This window comes from Alligator sinensis, unplaced genomic scaffold (genome assembly GCF_000455745.1).
Source record: "Alligator sinensis unplaced genomic scaffold, ASM45574v1 scaffold434_1, whole genome shotgun sequence".
NCBI classification, from domain to species: Eukaryota; Metazoa; Chordata; order Crocodylia; family Alligatoridae; genus Alligator; species Alligator sinensis.
In genome coordinates, this window is record NW_005841994.1 from 426,470 (window position 1) to 442,695 (window position 16,226).

Below are 16,226 nucleotides of genomic sequence, written 5' to 3' on the forward strand. Positions count from 1 at the left end.
GGAATTAATTCAGTTCCTCCCAGAGAAAACATGCCCCATCTAAGACTATGATCTTCTAGGTTGACACTGGAAGATGTCTCATACAAGTTTCTCTCACTAGAATGAATACATGTAGGCTTGACTCCTTCATGATTAGAAGGAGTTCAGGAGCAGCTTTCCCTGTGCCTTCTCTGGAGGGGGTGGGGAAAAACAACCTCTTGTCTAGGAAAGATAGGGAGAGCATTTTCCACACCTTGATTCCTCTCAATCATGGAAGAGTTGTGGGCCCCAAAACTATTTCTTGCAGGGGTCCCCAAAAAATTGTGGGCTGGTCCGGTCAGAAGGAGGGGGCAGGAGCAGCCATCCTCTACTTCCCATGGGTCCTGAGACCGGGGACACCCTGGTCTGGGGAACAGTTGGTGAGCTTTGCCTTGCTGCTCCCTCTCCTCCCAGAGACTGGGAGGGGAAGGGAGGAGCAGCTGTCTGGTGCTCCCTGCCCAATTCCCCAAGTGCAAGGAGCATTGACCTGCTGCTCCCTCCCTTCCTGGAAACCAAAGCAGCATAGCAAAGCTTTCATTCTGAAGCCCCCCTTTCCCACATCTGTGCCAAGGTTGCTTCATACATACAGAGCTAGAATGGGGCAAGGCAAGAGGAGAGGTTTGGTTGGGGAGCAGGGAAAACACACCTCTGCCCCCAACCCTCAGGAAACCCAGTCCCCACCCCTATCCCCTGGCACTATGAGTCACAGGCAAGACAGACAGTCCCAGACAAACAGACCCCCTCTCCCCCAGTCGCTGATTGTCTGCTGGGGTGGCAAGTGCCCCCCCCCGACACAGGAGGCACCAGTTGCCCATGTCCACATCATCTCTGGGACTGATGTGGAGATCCCAGGATCCCCTGTGCCATCACCCACAGGGTAACACCAGAATGCAGCATGCACCTGGTGACAGCCTAGGGCCAAGAGAAGAAGCAGGAAAGGCCAGACCCTACTTCCTCCCCATAAGCAACAAAGCAGCTACCTCCCCAGAGCATACAGCCTCCCAGAGGAAGAAGAAGAAGAAATACCCTCACCTGTGCCACTGGAGCAGTACCTAGGTGCACATTCATCAATACCTACCCACTCTGGCACACTCCCACCCCTACCCCTTACCCTACATTCATTGAGCACCTGAAAAAGAAAGGAAAAACGCACTGCTGGGAGAAAGTTTACAATGTTATATATTCAAAAGAAGACAGTAGTTTTTATTAATGAAAAAAGAAAGCCAAGCCCCAAGATTTCCACGCCTCTTCCTCCTCTGTTGCCACCCCATGTCCTGGCTTGCCTGTTGTTCCGCCAGGGCTTCCCTGACCATGACTCCTTTGTGGTTAGTGTGTGCGCCCTTGCCAGTGATGTGGTAGAAGTGCCCTGCAGCAAGTTGAAAGACCCTGTGCTTTCTCTGTTCAGGCAGCATCAAGGGTGACTGGTGCCTCCTGAGTCGGGGGGGCCACAATTTGTGGACGGGCCTGGGGACAGGCCAAAAGCCCCATATCCACTCCTATACTTCTGTGCGCAGCTTAGTGCCCCCACCCCCAAACACCACCCAGCCCACATGGCAAAAAAACCTGCCCCATCCTGAGTGGTGCTGAGCTGGGGGCCAACAACACACCACTTAAGGTGTGGGTATAGATCACTCAGTTTCAACTTGGTAAAGCAACAGGAACAAAGTTATTCCCACATGGAGGAGTTTGCAGCATCTGGATTATAATTCAATACTGTGCAACAGGATTGGCCCATTTCACAATCTTAAGGACTGTTTATAGCAGGGATGGGCAATTATTTCAGCTGAAGGACTGCTTAATGAGTTTTAGTGAGCTGTCAAGGGCTGCAAGGGTAGCCCTGCCCCTTGACAGGTGCCCTGTCCCCTGTTGCCAACTTGGTATCTGAAGTTCCGCCCCTGACCTTCAGCACCAGATGTCCCTCACTTTCCCCCTAGAAGTACTCCTTTTGGGAGGGGGGTTTGCCATCTTGGAACCGGGGAAAAAAAAAAAAGTTATATAATAATAATAATAATAATAATAATAATAATAATAAAAATCAGATATCTACTATAACATATTTTAAACCCCCCACCTGGAACCACTGCCTCCCCCACCCACCAGCTGCCACTGCCATCACCTCCTCTGTTGGCCCAATGCTGCCACCACTTCTGTACCCCCTATGCCCACCTGCCACTTCTTCCCCACCCCCCTCCATTGCTGCCACTACCCCCCAGCTTCCTTACCTGCAGGGCAAGGGTCAAGGCTGTCCTGTGGGCAAGGGTGGGAGCTTAGCACAGCCTGCCTTTGGGGGAGTGATGAGGTGGAGGGGGGCTCGCCCCCATGCGAGCACAGCAGGGGCAGCCCAGGGCCGGGTTGGATACATTGAATTGGTAGGCATCCGCTTGCAGGCCAGATGAAAATTCCTGGTGGGCCAGGCCCACTGGCCCATGGGCTGTAGTTTGCCCACCCCTGGCCTAGTCCTTGACCCTTTTAGTCTTGGTCTACTTGCTCCAGCTGCTACCTTCATCCCTAGGCCCCCTTATTCTGGTCTCAGCTTCTCGGCAACAGCTCCTAGACTGGGGCTTTAAGCCCCCACAGACTAGACTCTAGACCCCCTGGGCCTCTGGCCTCAAAAGGGTTAAACTCTCGCTATCTCTGTCCCCTCACATTGCTCACCTCTCTTGTTTCTCCGGCCCTCAAGCCTAAAGCAGGTTAAGCTCACAGGGCACTTTAAGATCCCCTGCAATGCCATCCAAACCTCCCCTCACAGCTACTCCTAGTCCTCTGGTCTTCACTAGCTTAAATCCAACAAAAAGATCACCCTTCCGGGCACTCACAACCAAAACCCACATGAACTTAAATCCTTGTCCTTTCTGGACCCACTCAAGGGGGAAAAAAGGAAGACAAAAAACCACCTCTGTGCTGTTACCCACCAGGGCTCCCTTTACTGCACCCCCAGATAGCAGCATGGCCTACCTAGGACTTCTGCTTCCTTCCCAGCCAGGGCTAGCATACTCTATCTAGCCTGAATGCCAGTCTTTTATTACCGCAAGTACCTCCCTTTCCAGGCAGCCAGATCTATCACCCAGGCTGAGCACAGGGGTTGCTCATGAGTCCCCGTAGCCTGCCAGCTGCCTCCCCTTTGGCTGCAATCCCTACTTAGTTCAGCCTTTCCCAGGGCAGGTCTACTGGGGATTGCAGGCACCTGGGATCTTCTCACTTTCATTGCTGGCCACACAGGGCTTCTCCCTAGCGATCCTTGCAGCTTTCTTTTCCTTCCATGAACTCTCATCCCTCTGAGGCACAAAAATCCTACTCATAAAGGGCCAGCCTTCTCCCAGTAGCAGGGAAGGGGTTTCCTGTTACACATGGCTGAGTAATTTTCAACCAGACCTGTTGACCAGGTGAGACAGATTAGCTATCAAAAGCGCAAAGGTGGAAGTTCTGTTGACACAGCTGCAAAACACATGACTGGAAAATGATAAGCTTGTGCACAGGAAAGCCAGCCAATTCCAAATCTTGTTTCTTGCAAGCCAGCTTTATGGAGATTCTCCCTCCTCCTCTGCTGGTGACTGGCACATCCACAGTCCTAGACCTGGAAATATTGCAGATGGAACAAATACTATGTTGTACTGTCTTAGTACTAAGCAGCCCCAGTTCAAACACTGACATATCATGCTGGGCACAATACAAACACAGCACCAGGACAGAACAATGGAGTCATCTTGGAAACTCACAGTAGGGCTTTCCAGAGACTCATTCCAAATAAAAGTCTGGGTCCTCTGACTGCAACAGCAACACTGATAATTGGTGTGACAGACACCTCCTCTGCTTTCAGATCAGCCCTGGCTTAGAGTCAGCCTAAGCAACAGCCCCCCTTGCTGTGCCTTCGGGCTATTTGGAACTCCTAAACCTCACTTTGTGCCATGAAACTCTAGCTGGCAACTCTGGGCATCTTTATACGTGTTCAGGAGGGTGAGGGGGGCTTTAATTAGAGTGGCTCTTGGGAGCCACTCCAATTAAAGTACCCGCAACATCTTGTATATTCAGCATCCCATGCTTCAAAATGGCAGCGATGGTGCTTTTTAACTAAAGCTCCTTTGACAAGCTTCAGTTAAAGTGCTCCTGCTGCCATTTTGGAGTGTGGAGACGCTGAGGCTACTGGAACATGCTAATTAGCATGCTCCAGCAGACTAGATTAATCGAGTCTGCTCCTATGTGTTCTAATTAGGACGCATCAGAGCAGGCATTGGGCACATGTGTAGGTGCCCTCTGTGCTCTGAGCTGACTTGGACCCTGCCCTGCCTGTTCCTGCTTGCTCCTGTTCCTGTCTTGGACCTCCTGGCCTGGATCAACTGCTTGCCCTGATCATGATCTCATTTTGACCCTTGACTTGCTATCCTGGACTAGGATTCACATTTGACTTGACCATAGCTTCCACACCAGTAAACCCCTGACTTAGCACAACTCCCTTGGACTGATCGTCTATACTGTGATCAACCCTTATGCTCCAAAGTGACAGCCTTGACCCTTCAGGGTCCACAACTTCCAACTTCACTGTGGAGTCAGCCCTGACCAAACACCCCTTTCAACAACTCTTTCTTCACCCCAGGCCCTGCAGCAACTACCTGTTACTCATCTGAATCCTCCATCCCCGCTTCTCTACTGACAGCTGGCTATGTCTTTGAAGCAATCTCCCTTGCCCAGTGCTTAGCAGCATAGAATCAAAGAACCAGAAGGGACCTGTAAGATCATCTAGTCAACCTCTTGCCCATGGCAGGGGACTAATTGAGCTCAATGAGATGCTTGTCTGGCCTTGTCTTGAACACCTCCAAGGATGGTGACTGCATGACCTCTGCTGGGAGTGTGTTCAAGATTCTAGTTACCCTTACATAAAATAAGTTTTTCCTTATGTCTAGTTGAAATTTTTCCTCAACCAGCTTATGGCCATTGATCCTCATCCTGCCAAGGGGTGCCTTTCTGAAGAGTTGCTCCCCTAGATCTTGGTGTTCACCCCTGACATACTTGTACGCAGTTATCATGTCACCTCTCAGTCTTTTCTTACTCAGACTGAAAAGGCCCAGTTCCCGAAACCTGTCCTCATAAGGCCTATCCTCCATGCCCCTAATCATATGGGTGGCCCTTCTCTGCATCCTTTTGAGCTTATCCACATCCTTCTTGAAGTGCGGTGCCCAGAAGTGGACTCAGTACTCCAGCTGTGGCCTCACCAATGCTGAATAGGTGGGGAGGAGCACCTCTCTGGATCTGTTTGCAACACAACGGCTGATGCAGGCCAGAGTTCTGTTTGCCCTGTTGGTGACTTCATTGCACTGTTGGCTCATATTCATCCTCTGGTCAGTTGTCACCTCCAGGTCCCTTTCAGATGCAGTGTCACCCAGGGGACCACCACTCATTGTATAGTTATGATGAGGGTTCTTCCTACCCAGATGAAGGACCTGACACTTGTTCCTGTTGAACCTCATCTGACTGCATTCAGCCCATAAGACCAGTCTGTCAAGGTCATCCTGGATCCTTACCCTATCCTCTGATATGCTTGCATTTCCTCAGAGGAGGGTGTTGTCCATTTAGGGGCGTTTCTGGACTCATCTACCTGGGTGGTACTCCAAAAGGTACCCCCTCTCCAACTGAAGGGATCAAAGCAGGTGCACAAGCGCTGTGGGAGGTGTAGGGATTCTCCTCCCCGTATAGAGCAGAGCCAGACCACCACTGGAAACTTAACCATATACCTTTTAATGAGGGAACAATACTGGGAACATAACAGGCATAATCAGGGGGTATAGTGGACACTACAGTGCTGATTCAACAAAGGTTAGACACTTACAATCATTGACAAAAGACAGGGTTAACAAGATATAAAACACAAACAGCAGAGCAAACTATACTGGTTGGGGAAATATAAAAAGGCACAAAATACAAAATGTCAAAGGACAAAGAAATATAGGGCCTAGGTACCTGGAAGGGAAGAAAGGAGGAAAACACAATGGCCCCTTTCTACTGCAAGAGGAATTTCTCCTTCTTAGCTTATTCACCCCAAGTCACCAAAGCTGGGACTTGAGCTTGAATCTCCTATGTGGAAGGCAGGAACACTGCCACACAGCCACCAGTGCTAGTACTACTCCAAGCTGTTAGGTGGGTTGACCTTCCTGGAGCCCCGTCCTCAAGCTGAGCTGCCTGGTCTCTGATTGGAGGAGCTGGAAGCCGAGCTGGAACCCCTCAGGTCGCTGCTCACATCCTTGCTGGAGCAGGGAAGCCTCTCCTGCTGGCCACAGCCTCTCATAGGGGATCCTGGAGTCTAGCAGGAAGCCTCTCCTGCCAGCCACATGCCGTGCTTCTGAGGGTCCAACTGCTGCCTGCAGGTCCTGCTCCTTCAGGCTCTTCTGGGGCAACTGCTTCCACCCTGCTGGATCAGCTCTTGCCAGCTCCTTGAAACTCTTTCCTCATGGTCCCTTACTGGTCTCTCCCCTGAGTCAGCCGTGCTGCCCCTTTTATCCCACTCCAGGTGACCCAAGGGGCCAATCAGGAGACATGAGGGGTGAATCTCTGGGGCCTGATTGGTGAGGAAAGGGAATCCCAAGTCCTCCAATCATCTTTTGCCCTTTCAAAACCCCTGGGCTAGGTCACTGCCAGCTAGCCCATCACATACATGAGACATGTTACTGTACATTACTGCAGTTTACTGCACAGTAAGCACATACCTCTACACATCTGTGAACTTACTGTGCAGTAAAAACCCTTAATCCCACTAAAATTTGCACCTTGCAAATGAAAAAAACAAAATTTAAGTTGGATTAGTTAATACACAGTAGTGCATGTGTAGACATGACCTGGAGGTGCCAAGCCAGGGCGGGGGCTCGGGCAGACCATTTATGCTGATGCAAACCACATTGCTGTGGCCTGGGTCCAAAGGCACCAGGATGTTAGTGCCCTGGGACCCTGAGAGCTGGAGTGGAACCTATCATGGCCCCATCCTCCCTGTCCAGGCCTAGGACCAGCCCCCTGCTGTGCCGCTGCTAGACCCCGAGCATACCCCCAGTGCACACAACCTGGACAGTGCATGATGAGCTGTTTGTATGAGCTGAGGGGTACCCAATCCACTATGCCCTGCTGCTGCTGATCCTCGTGGTGCCCCAGGTGCACCTGTGCTCCTGGTTTGGGACCCTGAGCTATGATAGCATGGGGGGCAAGCCCAGGCTGCCCCACAACCTTCTCTGCTGCCTGCCTGCTACTTGTGGCAGTGCTATACATTTCTGCCCCCTGCTGCTGAAAAGGACATCGCTGCCAGCATCAACACCTTCCTCAGTGTGTGAGACACCCATGGCCACCTACACACCTACATTTGTGCCTGCCACTGCCCAGCCACCATCCCAGTGCTTCACGACCCTTGGAAGCCACTCATTGCCCTGCAGCAGCCACTCATTGCCCTGAAGCAGGCCCCTGCCTGGGCCTATGAGGAGGTGTCTCCAGCTGGCAGGAGCCCCTGGCCCAGCCCTTGCCTTCAGTCCACCATCACCCAGCCCCCACACGTGAGTCCAGGCCTGCCACTCACCCCAGCTCCATGTGAACACAGAGCTGGAGCTTTCTGAAGCAGTGCCAGGACCACATGCCAGCCCTGCTGGGCCTGGACTCTGCCAGTCAGAGGGAGCTACCTGCACTAGAGGAGCAACAGCCACCATCACCCCTGGGTGAGCCTTGCGCCTGCTGCACTTGCTGCAGCATCCAGACACACAGGGGAATGGCCAAAGGCTGGCGTGCTGGCCACCTGCTCTCAGGCTCTACCCCATAGTTGTCCCCACCCTGCAGCCCCCAACTCTGGGACACCACAAAAAACACTTTGTAAATAGTTTGCATGCACAGGGAAGAGGGTTTTTTATTGTTGGTAGGTGGGGTGGGTGGTGGAGGGACTCTGCTTGTTAGGGAGGGAGGGAGGGGTGCTCTGTGTGTTAAGGACGGAGGTGGAGGGGGGTCTGTTCCATGTGAGGGGAATAAAGACGTGTTCTTCTGATGTGTGTGCAGCGAGCATGGTGCTGGGAGTGGGCAGGAAGGGTGGGGGATTTGTGGGCAGCAGGGCAGTCAGCCTAGGGTTGGGAGTGCAGGAGGAATTGGTCAGCTAGAGCCTCCCACACCTGATGCCCTGGCCCCTGCTGGCAGGTGTGCAGCTCTTCTGGTGCCTCGGCAGTGGGAGGTCCACTGCTGTTGCTGCCGCCACAGGTGGTGCTCCTGTCGCCAGGTATCCTCCATGTGCCATGCCTCCTCTACCCAGACCTCACAGAACAACTCCCCATAGGGCTCACAGATGTTATGCAGAGCACAGGCTGTGATGATGACCCAGGGGAAGTTGTCCTCAGCGATGCGGGCACGCCAGTGGCCTTTGAGGTGGCTGAAGGCGCACTCCACCAAGGCGCAGGTCTAGCCCAGACACCAGTTAAAGTGGGCCTGGCAGGTGGCCAGGTGGCCAATGTAGGGCCACATGAGCCATGGCAGGAGCAGGTAGGCAGGGTCCCTGATGATCAGGGAGAGGACCACAATGATGCCCAGCTGCAGGTCTGGCCCCGCCAGTGTGAAGCACCCACTCTCCACCAGTCCCGCCAGGCCAGAATTGTAACACATGAGGGCATTGTGGGTGCTGCCCACCCAGCTGGTGCTCACATGCATGAATGTGCCGTGGCGGTCCATGACAGCCTACAGGACCATAGAGTGAAATCCCCCGTGGCTGACGTTGGTCTCCACGTGGCGGGCAGGGGACAGGGATGTGGATCCTGTGCAGGGCCAAAATACAATGGGGGAATCCCAGTTGATGGAACCCCACTGTCACTGCCAGGGGGTCATAGAGGTGAAGCACTGTGTGCCCCACCGTGTCCTGGAGGGCCCCACACACCTCCAGGATGGCTTCCCTGGCAGTAGCCTTGCCTATGCTGAACAGGTGTCCAACATACTGGAGACTGGCAGGAGTAGCCAGCATCAGCATGGCAAGGGCCAGCTGGGTGTCCATGGGAAGGGCCAGTGTCCTGCCACTCCAGGTGTGGCTGGAGCTGCTGGAGCAGGTCCCAGAAGGTGGCACCTGTGGGAAGTGGCAGCTGCTGTGGCTGGAGCAAAGCACAGAGCCTGACTCCCCCTTCCCCCCAGGTGGCATGCATGGACAGAAGCCCGCAGAGGAGGTGCAGATGTCAGCTGCCCTCTGTGGGCTCGGGGCTCCCTACCCTGCTGCTATACCTTTGGAGGCCTCCAGGGCCCAGCAGGTGGGACTCAGTGTGGCAAGGCAGAGCAGGGTGGGGAGGCTCAGTGCCATCACCTGGAGCCCCACACTGCCATGCATGTGATGCCCCCTGCCTGACCAGCCACCTCCCGCTCCTCTGAGCCCCTGGCAGGCTGGAACTCTGCCAGCCTGCAAAGGGAAACCTACCATTTCCTGGTGTTTTTCTCTGTTAAAGGAGAAAATTTTCATTTTAAAAAGAGAAAATCTGCATTTTACCACATTTTTCCATGGCAAATGGAAAACCAGGATCCCTACTGATGAGAGAAACAAATTTGGGCAGGCGTCCAAATTTCATCAGGATCTTCCACAGGACCGCTCTGTAAATGAAAGCTAGGTAAGGAGCTTGGTGTTGCTCCAAGCACTTTTCCTGAGGGTGTCTAGCAATGAAGATCATGTCTGTTGTACCTCAGAGCAGCCTGAAACCACATTGGGGCCTGGGTAGACTCTTTCTGCAGAGGAGAGTGAGTCTGTTGAGGAGCATGTGGGGGAGGATCTACCCAGCTATGGACAGGAGTGCCATGCCACAGAAAGGTAATCCTCCTTTCTTGAGTATGGTAATAATTCTAGCATCTCTCAAGTCACTTGGGGAAACTGGTCATGTTTCCAGATTTTCAGAATAACAACATTTAGTTGGCGAGAGAGCTTTTTTCCATCATGCTTATAAATTTCAGCTGGTATTCCATCAGGGCCACATGTTTGTTGTTCTTAATTTGCTTAATAGCTTTCAAGGCCTTTTTATAAGTTGCTGGATCTGCAAGGTAGTTCTTAACAGGGTGTTGGCTTTGATGGTATTGTCATTGACATCAGAATGTCAGTTCAGAAGCTCTTTAAAGTGTTCCTTCCACTGTGGACCGATGGCAGAATTGTCTTTAAAGAGTGTTATTCCATCTTTGGACTTCAGTGTGGAGCAACAGGGACAGTGGAGGCTAGATGGGAGCCTGGGGCTGCATGTTAACCCCTTGGGGGCTGCATGCTACCTGAGGAGGACCTGGAAAACTACAGACTGGTTAGCCTCACTTCAATACCTGGGAACTTACTGGAGCATGTTCTAAGGAAGGCTGTTTGAAAGTATCTGGAGGACGAAAGGCTGATCACAAGCAGCCAGAATGGATTCAACCAAACTTGATCTCCTTCTTTGACAAAGTAACTACTTGGGTAGATGAAAGGAAGGCTGTGGATACAATGTATCTGGACTTCAGCAAGACTTTTGACAAGGTCCCACATGACCTTTCTCATAAACACATTGGAGAAACGTGGGCTGGACAAAACTACTACAAGGTAGCTGGTTCAGTAGCTGCAAGCAAACAGTGGTTATCAACAGATCCATGTCAGAATGGCAGGGGATCTCAAGTGGAGTCCCACAGGGGTCTGTCCTGGGCCCAGTGCTGTTCAATGCATTTATTATCAATTTGAATACTGGCATAGAAAGCTCCATGAGCAGGTTTGCCGATGATGTGGAACTGGAAAGGATTGCGAACATGTTGGAGGATGAGTGCAATTCAAAAGGATCTTGACAAATTGGAAAGCTGAGCTAAAGCTAACAGAATGAAGTTAAATGAAGACAAATGCAAGGTGCTATACCTCAGGAGGAATAATCAAAAACACAAATATAAAATGTGTGACATCTGGTTGGATGGAAGCTCTATGGAAGAGGATTTGGGAGTGTTGATACATTACAGACTGAACATGAGTCTGCAGTATGATGCAGCCGCACAAAAGGTAAATGCAGTTTTGGGATGCATCAATAGAAACATTAGGTGCAAGCCACAGGAGGTGATAACGCCTCTCTATCAGCACTGTTAGGCCTCATCTGGAGTACTGCATGCAGTTCTGGGCTCCACATTTTAAAAAGGATGTGGAAAAGTTAGCGAGGGTCCAGAGGTGGGCAATAAAGCAAGTGGTATGAGGAGAGGCTGAAGGAGCTAGGCATGTTCAGCTTATGGAACAGGCACTTAAAAGGGGACATGATGGCAGTCTTCAAATACTTGAAGGGCTGCCATAAAGAATAGGGACAGTACCTTTTCTCTCTTGCTGCATAGGAGCATGCAGATCAATGGCTTGAAGTTGCAGCAAAGTGAGCTTAGAAGAGGTTGGACAGTCACTGGTCAGGGATGATCTAGGAGTAACTATTCCTATGTTCTACTATGGGTATTTCCCATGCTTCTGGTCTTTGCTGATTGCCCCCACCCCACATTTCTGCTCCACTCAAGGTCAGACAGATCACCATATTTGGGGAAGGAATTTTACCCCATGGTCAGGTTGGTATCCTGCCTTAACTCTGTAGTGGCAGGCATGGCCTTCTACCCAGGGTCTCTTGAGCATATATTGACAATGTTTCATAGAAGCAGGACATTGGCTGCCATGGTTTTCTTGCTTTACTTGTGGCAGGTTAGCATGTTAGGGCTGTGTTGTGTTAGGGTTGATGGTAGTGGTATGTAGAGTTTAGATTATGGATTGTAGAGGATGGTTTGGATCGGGACAATCCTGCCTCAGGGGAGGGGTTGGACTAGACGACCCCTGGGGGTCCCTTCCTGCCCTACTTCTCTGTGATTTTATAATTCTATGACAGTCCCCAAAATTCTTTTTCTGCAAGGCTTAGCTATTTCACAAGATCTGCCTTGCACTCATATACCCAGGCCGAAGCTGGCTACATCCTTCCTGCCTCTATACCCTGTTTCTCCATGTCCTAGCCCCTCCATCTCCTTTCTGCCCCACTGCCATCCCAGGGAAGAAGCACTATGCTGACATGGTCCATAGCAGGAAAAAAGTGCATGAAGACAAACTTCTTGCACCTGGGGCAGCTTTAGTGCGGTAAAGAAAAAAGGAATTTCAGTGATCAAGAGTGCAGGACAGGCCACTGTCTGGTTTTGGCTTTAAGTGCTGACGTTTCTAACCCATCTGGTTAGCTGTGGAAAACTGACCCTGTGCCATCACTGAGGCACTTTAAGACATTTTGTCACACACATGCAACATCATGACTTTGCAAGTGTAAGCAGCCGCCCCTTTGGCTGAGTGGGTGTTCATTGGGGCACAGAGCACTAACCAGGCTTCTCCAGGCTGGACATCACAGTGGCAGCATGTCACTGACCTCGGCCACTCTTACACATAGGAACTAGGCAGGGGGTCACACTCGATGATCTGTTGAGGTCCCTTCTGACCCTAGCATCTATGAATCTATGTAAAGATGATAAAGAGGGCAAGTCCTATGAGGAGAGGCTGAAAGAGATAGGCATGTTCAGCTTGTGGGAAAAGGTGCTTAAGAGGGGATATGATGGCAGTCTTCAAATACTTAAAGAAGAGGGAGAATGCCTTCCCTCTCTTGCCACAGAGAGAATCTCCATCACTGGAGATGTTCAAGAAGAGGTTGGACAATCACTGGTCAGGGATGATCTAGCATAGCTATGCCTATGTTCTGCTACAGGCTCTTCCCATGCTTCTGGGCTTTGCTCATTGCCACATGGGGCCAGAAGTGACTTTTTTCCCCCCTTCCTGCTGCTATTTGTGATAGGGTTTTTTTCCCCCCCTCTCTTTTTTAAAGTCTTTGCAAAGGCATTGTGTGTTGGCTGCAGCCATGGCTAGGGATTTTGACTGAGGTGTGCCAATGCTCCTACTGAAACTTAAAGCTGGAGGTTCCTGGCTAGAGGGTCTTGCCCCTCTACTCAGGGTCAGACTGATCACCATAGTCAGGGGCAGAAGGGAATTTTACACTGCAGACAGATTGGTATGGGCTGGGGGTGCGGGGGTTCTACCTTCTTTTGTAGCAGGGAGCGCAGATCTCTTGTCTTTCTCTCAAACATATTTTAACCACTTTTGCAGCAGGATATTGGCCACTGCGGTCCCCCTGCTTTGCCTGTGGCAAGTTAGGGTGGGGATGCAAAATAGGGCCCATGGGCCAGATCCAGCCTGCCAACTGATTGGCTCCATCTGGCAGCTGCCCCCATGTGGGGTTAAGCCCCACCTGCTCCCACTGGGGCAGCCCATGCTGTGCTCCTACCAGCCCAGGCCCTCCCACAGCTTGTAGTAGGGCTGTTCCCAGTGTGGCTGCAGCTGGGCCGGCGCATGCTGCTCTGCTCCCCTTGCCTCCAGTGGCGCCTCCTCCTGCTCCTGTCCCTGTTGTGCTGCTCCAGGCAGGAAGCTTCAACAAGGAAGCTCCTGCTGGAGGTGAGGGGAGCAGAGCAGCACCCAGCCAGCTGCAACCACACCGGGAACAGCCCCACTACAAGGTGCGCGCTGGCCAGGAGCACAGTATGGGCTGCCTTGCCCAAGGCAGCCGTGAACCAAGTGTGCTCTGTTGCACACACCCCTTGCCTTCCCTTCTCTCCCCTCACCCCCAGCTGGCTCCCAGGCAGTCCGTTTCCCCATCCACACACACAACCCCTCCACATGCACCCATACACAAGGCAGGGCATGCAGGGAGCAGATCATGCCTGTCTTGCTCCCAAACACTGCTCTTCACCCATCCAAAGCCCACAGGGAGCTTTGGGGTAAGTTGTTGCAGGGGCAGAGGGAGGGGGTACTGACCTGGCTTGCGACAACTCATCCAAACTCCTTATGTAGCCCTTGGGCCCAAATAATTGCCCACTCCTGGGTTAGGGTGTTGTATCTTGTGCTGTGGCAGTGTTGACTGTGGAGTTTCCTAAGACTTTAGAGAACGGATGTAGATAGAATTCTCTATTATCTAAATATTGAATATTCTAATATATAAAGGGCTTGGTCTGTTTGTCTGTAACACTTTTGGACAACTGCACATGCACTGCCAAGAGGGCCGGTGGCAATTGGCTGCAGTGGCAGGACTGTTTACAAGGCTGGCCCCAAAAGGGCGAGGGGGAGGGGAAGGGGCATGTATACACTCCCCGAAACACTGTTATTTATGACGGGCAATTGGCTAGTAAATCCTATATTTATATAGAATCTCTGTCCTTGGAGGTTTTTAAGACCTGACTAGACAAAGCTGTGGCTGGCATGATCTAGTTGGAGATGGTCCTGCTTTGAGGAGGGGGTTGGACTAGATGACCTCCTGAGGTCCCTTCTAGCCCTCATTTTCTATGATCCTAACAGCTTCAATCACCTTGACACTGAAGCAAATGTTGGCATCATGGGGTACACAAATGCAAATATGTTGGCCTGGTTATCCATAGGCCCTCACAGGTGTTACATTTATGGCAGAATTAGTAGGTTAATTACACCATAAATTGTAACAGCACAAATTCAGCCAACTTATGGCATAAGATGATGGCAAACCAGCCACCAAGACCTTCCACATTTGATGTGGAATATCTTTGACTGGTTTGTATCTTATTTAAAAATTGAAAGTATGGCATATCCTAAATCCAGGGCTGCCTCTGCCTAACCCCGACTGTAACAGGGAGCATAGGGCTCCTGTTACCTTAAGAGGGGAACACAGCATTAGAGGGCTGTAATCAAGCGGGCAACTATGATAGATACAGCTGTGGGAAATTAAGCAGCCTGAGGAAGCTGAAAAGAGACTCAATAGGACAGTGAGAGACTGCTTAAGGGCTAGCTGCCTGACCATAGGCAGAAAAGGTCCAGGCAGGTAGGAAGGCAAGAAGTACAGCTCAGTGGCTTGCACTGCAGTGCCTGAGAGCAGACTGCAGTGGATCAGAGGGGATTTGGTATTAGGCTAAGTAGAAACTCCTGGGCAAGGTGGAAGAAGCCTTGCAACTAGAAAGGGCAGAGCCCCAACACATTGGAAGTCTGGCTCCCAAACCAGCAATCAGCCTGGCCCTGACCCCTACTGAGGGCAGACTTCCTACCAGCCTGGGCTGCTGGAGACGGGAACCCAGGCAACACAGCTACCCAGGGAAGCTGAAGTGAGCTAGCAGATAGAAGGCAAGAGTTTGCTTGGACCCAGAGAGGCCAAGGAGGGACTTGTGTTTTGAGTATCAGGTGGTATAATACTGGAGAACTGGATCAATGCTTTGGGATGGTTTAGAAACTATGTAACAGTTTAGGCACTCTGCGTTTTGGACCCAGCACAAGGTGGGGGCAGTGGGACTGAGGCCATGGAGCTGACACCTGAAACAGTATGGCTGAGCTGAGGGAGTCCATGAGAGAAAAGGGGCCATCATTGAAAAGGCTGAGGCTTAAAAAGTTTAGCGTCTGAGCGGCAAACATACAAATGGGCCGGGAAGCCCTCCAAACAGTGACTGACCCCAGGCATGGCATGTGCATGGCAATAGGGGAGGCTGGAGGCTACAAGTAAAAAGCATGATTATGACCAAAAGGGCATGTTTAGTTCATAGTTGCTAGGGTCAGAAGGGACCCGAATAGATCATCAGGCCTGACCCCCTGCCTTGGACAGGAACGAGTGCTGGGATCACAATACCCCAGCCAGATATTTATCCAACCTCCTCTTGAAGACCCCCCAAGTCAGGGGAGAGCACCACCTTCCTTGGGAGCCCATTCCAGAGCCTGGCAGCCCCAACTGTAAAGTAATGCCTCCTGCTATCCAGCCTGAATCTGCTCTCCATCAATTTGTGGCCGTTATTCCTTGTTATCCCAGGTGGTGCCCAGGGGAACAGAGCCTCGCCTTTTTTCCACTGGTCCCCCCTGGTGAGTTTATAGACGGCCACCAGATCCCCTCTCAGTCTGCTCTTGTGGAGGTTAGATAGATTCAAACCCTTTAGTCTATCATCGTAGGACCTGACCCACTGCTGCCTGACCATGTGAGTGGCCAGGAAAGAGACAGGTTTGGCAGGATGGAGAGTACAGCAGGCAAGTCTGACTGCCAGGGTGCACTGGATGCTAGGGTTGGATCCCTAAGTCTGCTACACCAATGGTCACCTTATCATTGGGATAGGGGATGGGGTAGCTCTGGGATCGAAGAGAGTCACCCTGTGCCCAATCCTGGAAGGCAACCCAAGTCAGGGGCTGCCCTTTTGTCACATTGAAAGGCACTCAGTGCAGCCTGGTATCAGTGAACTGGTTCCCTGCA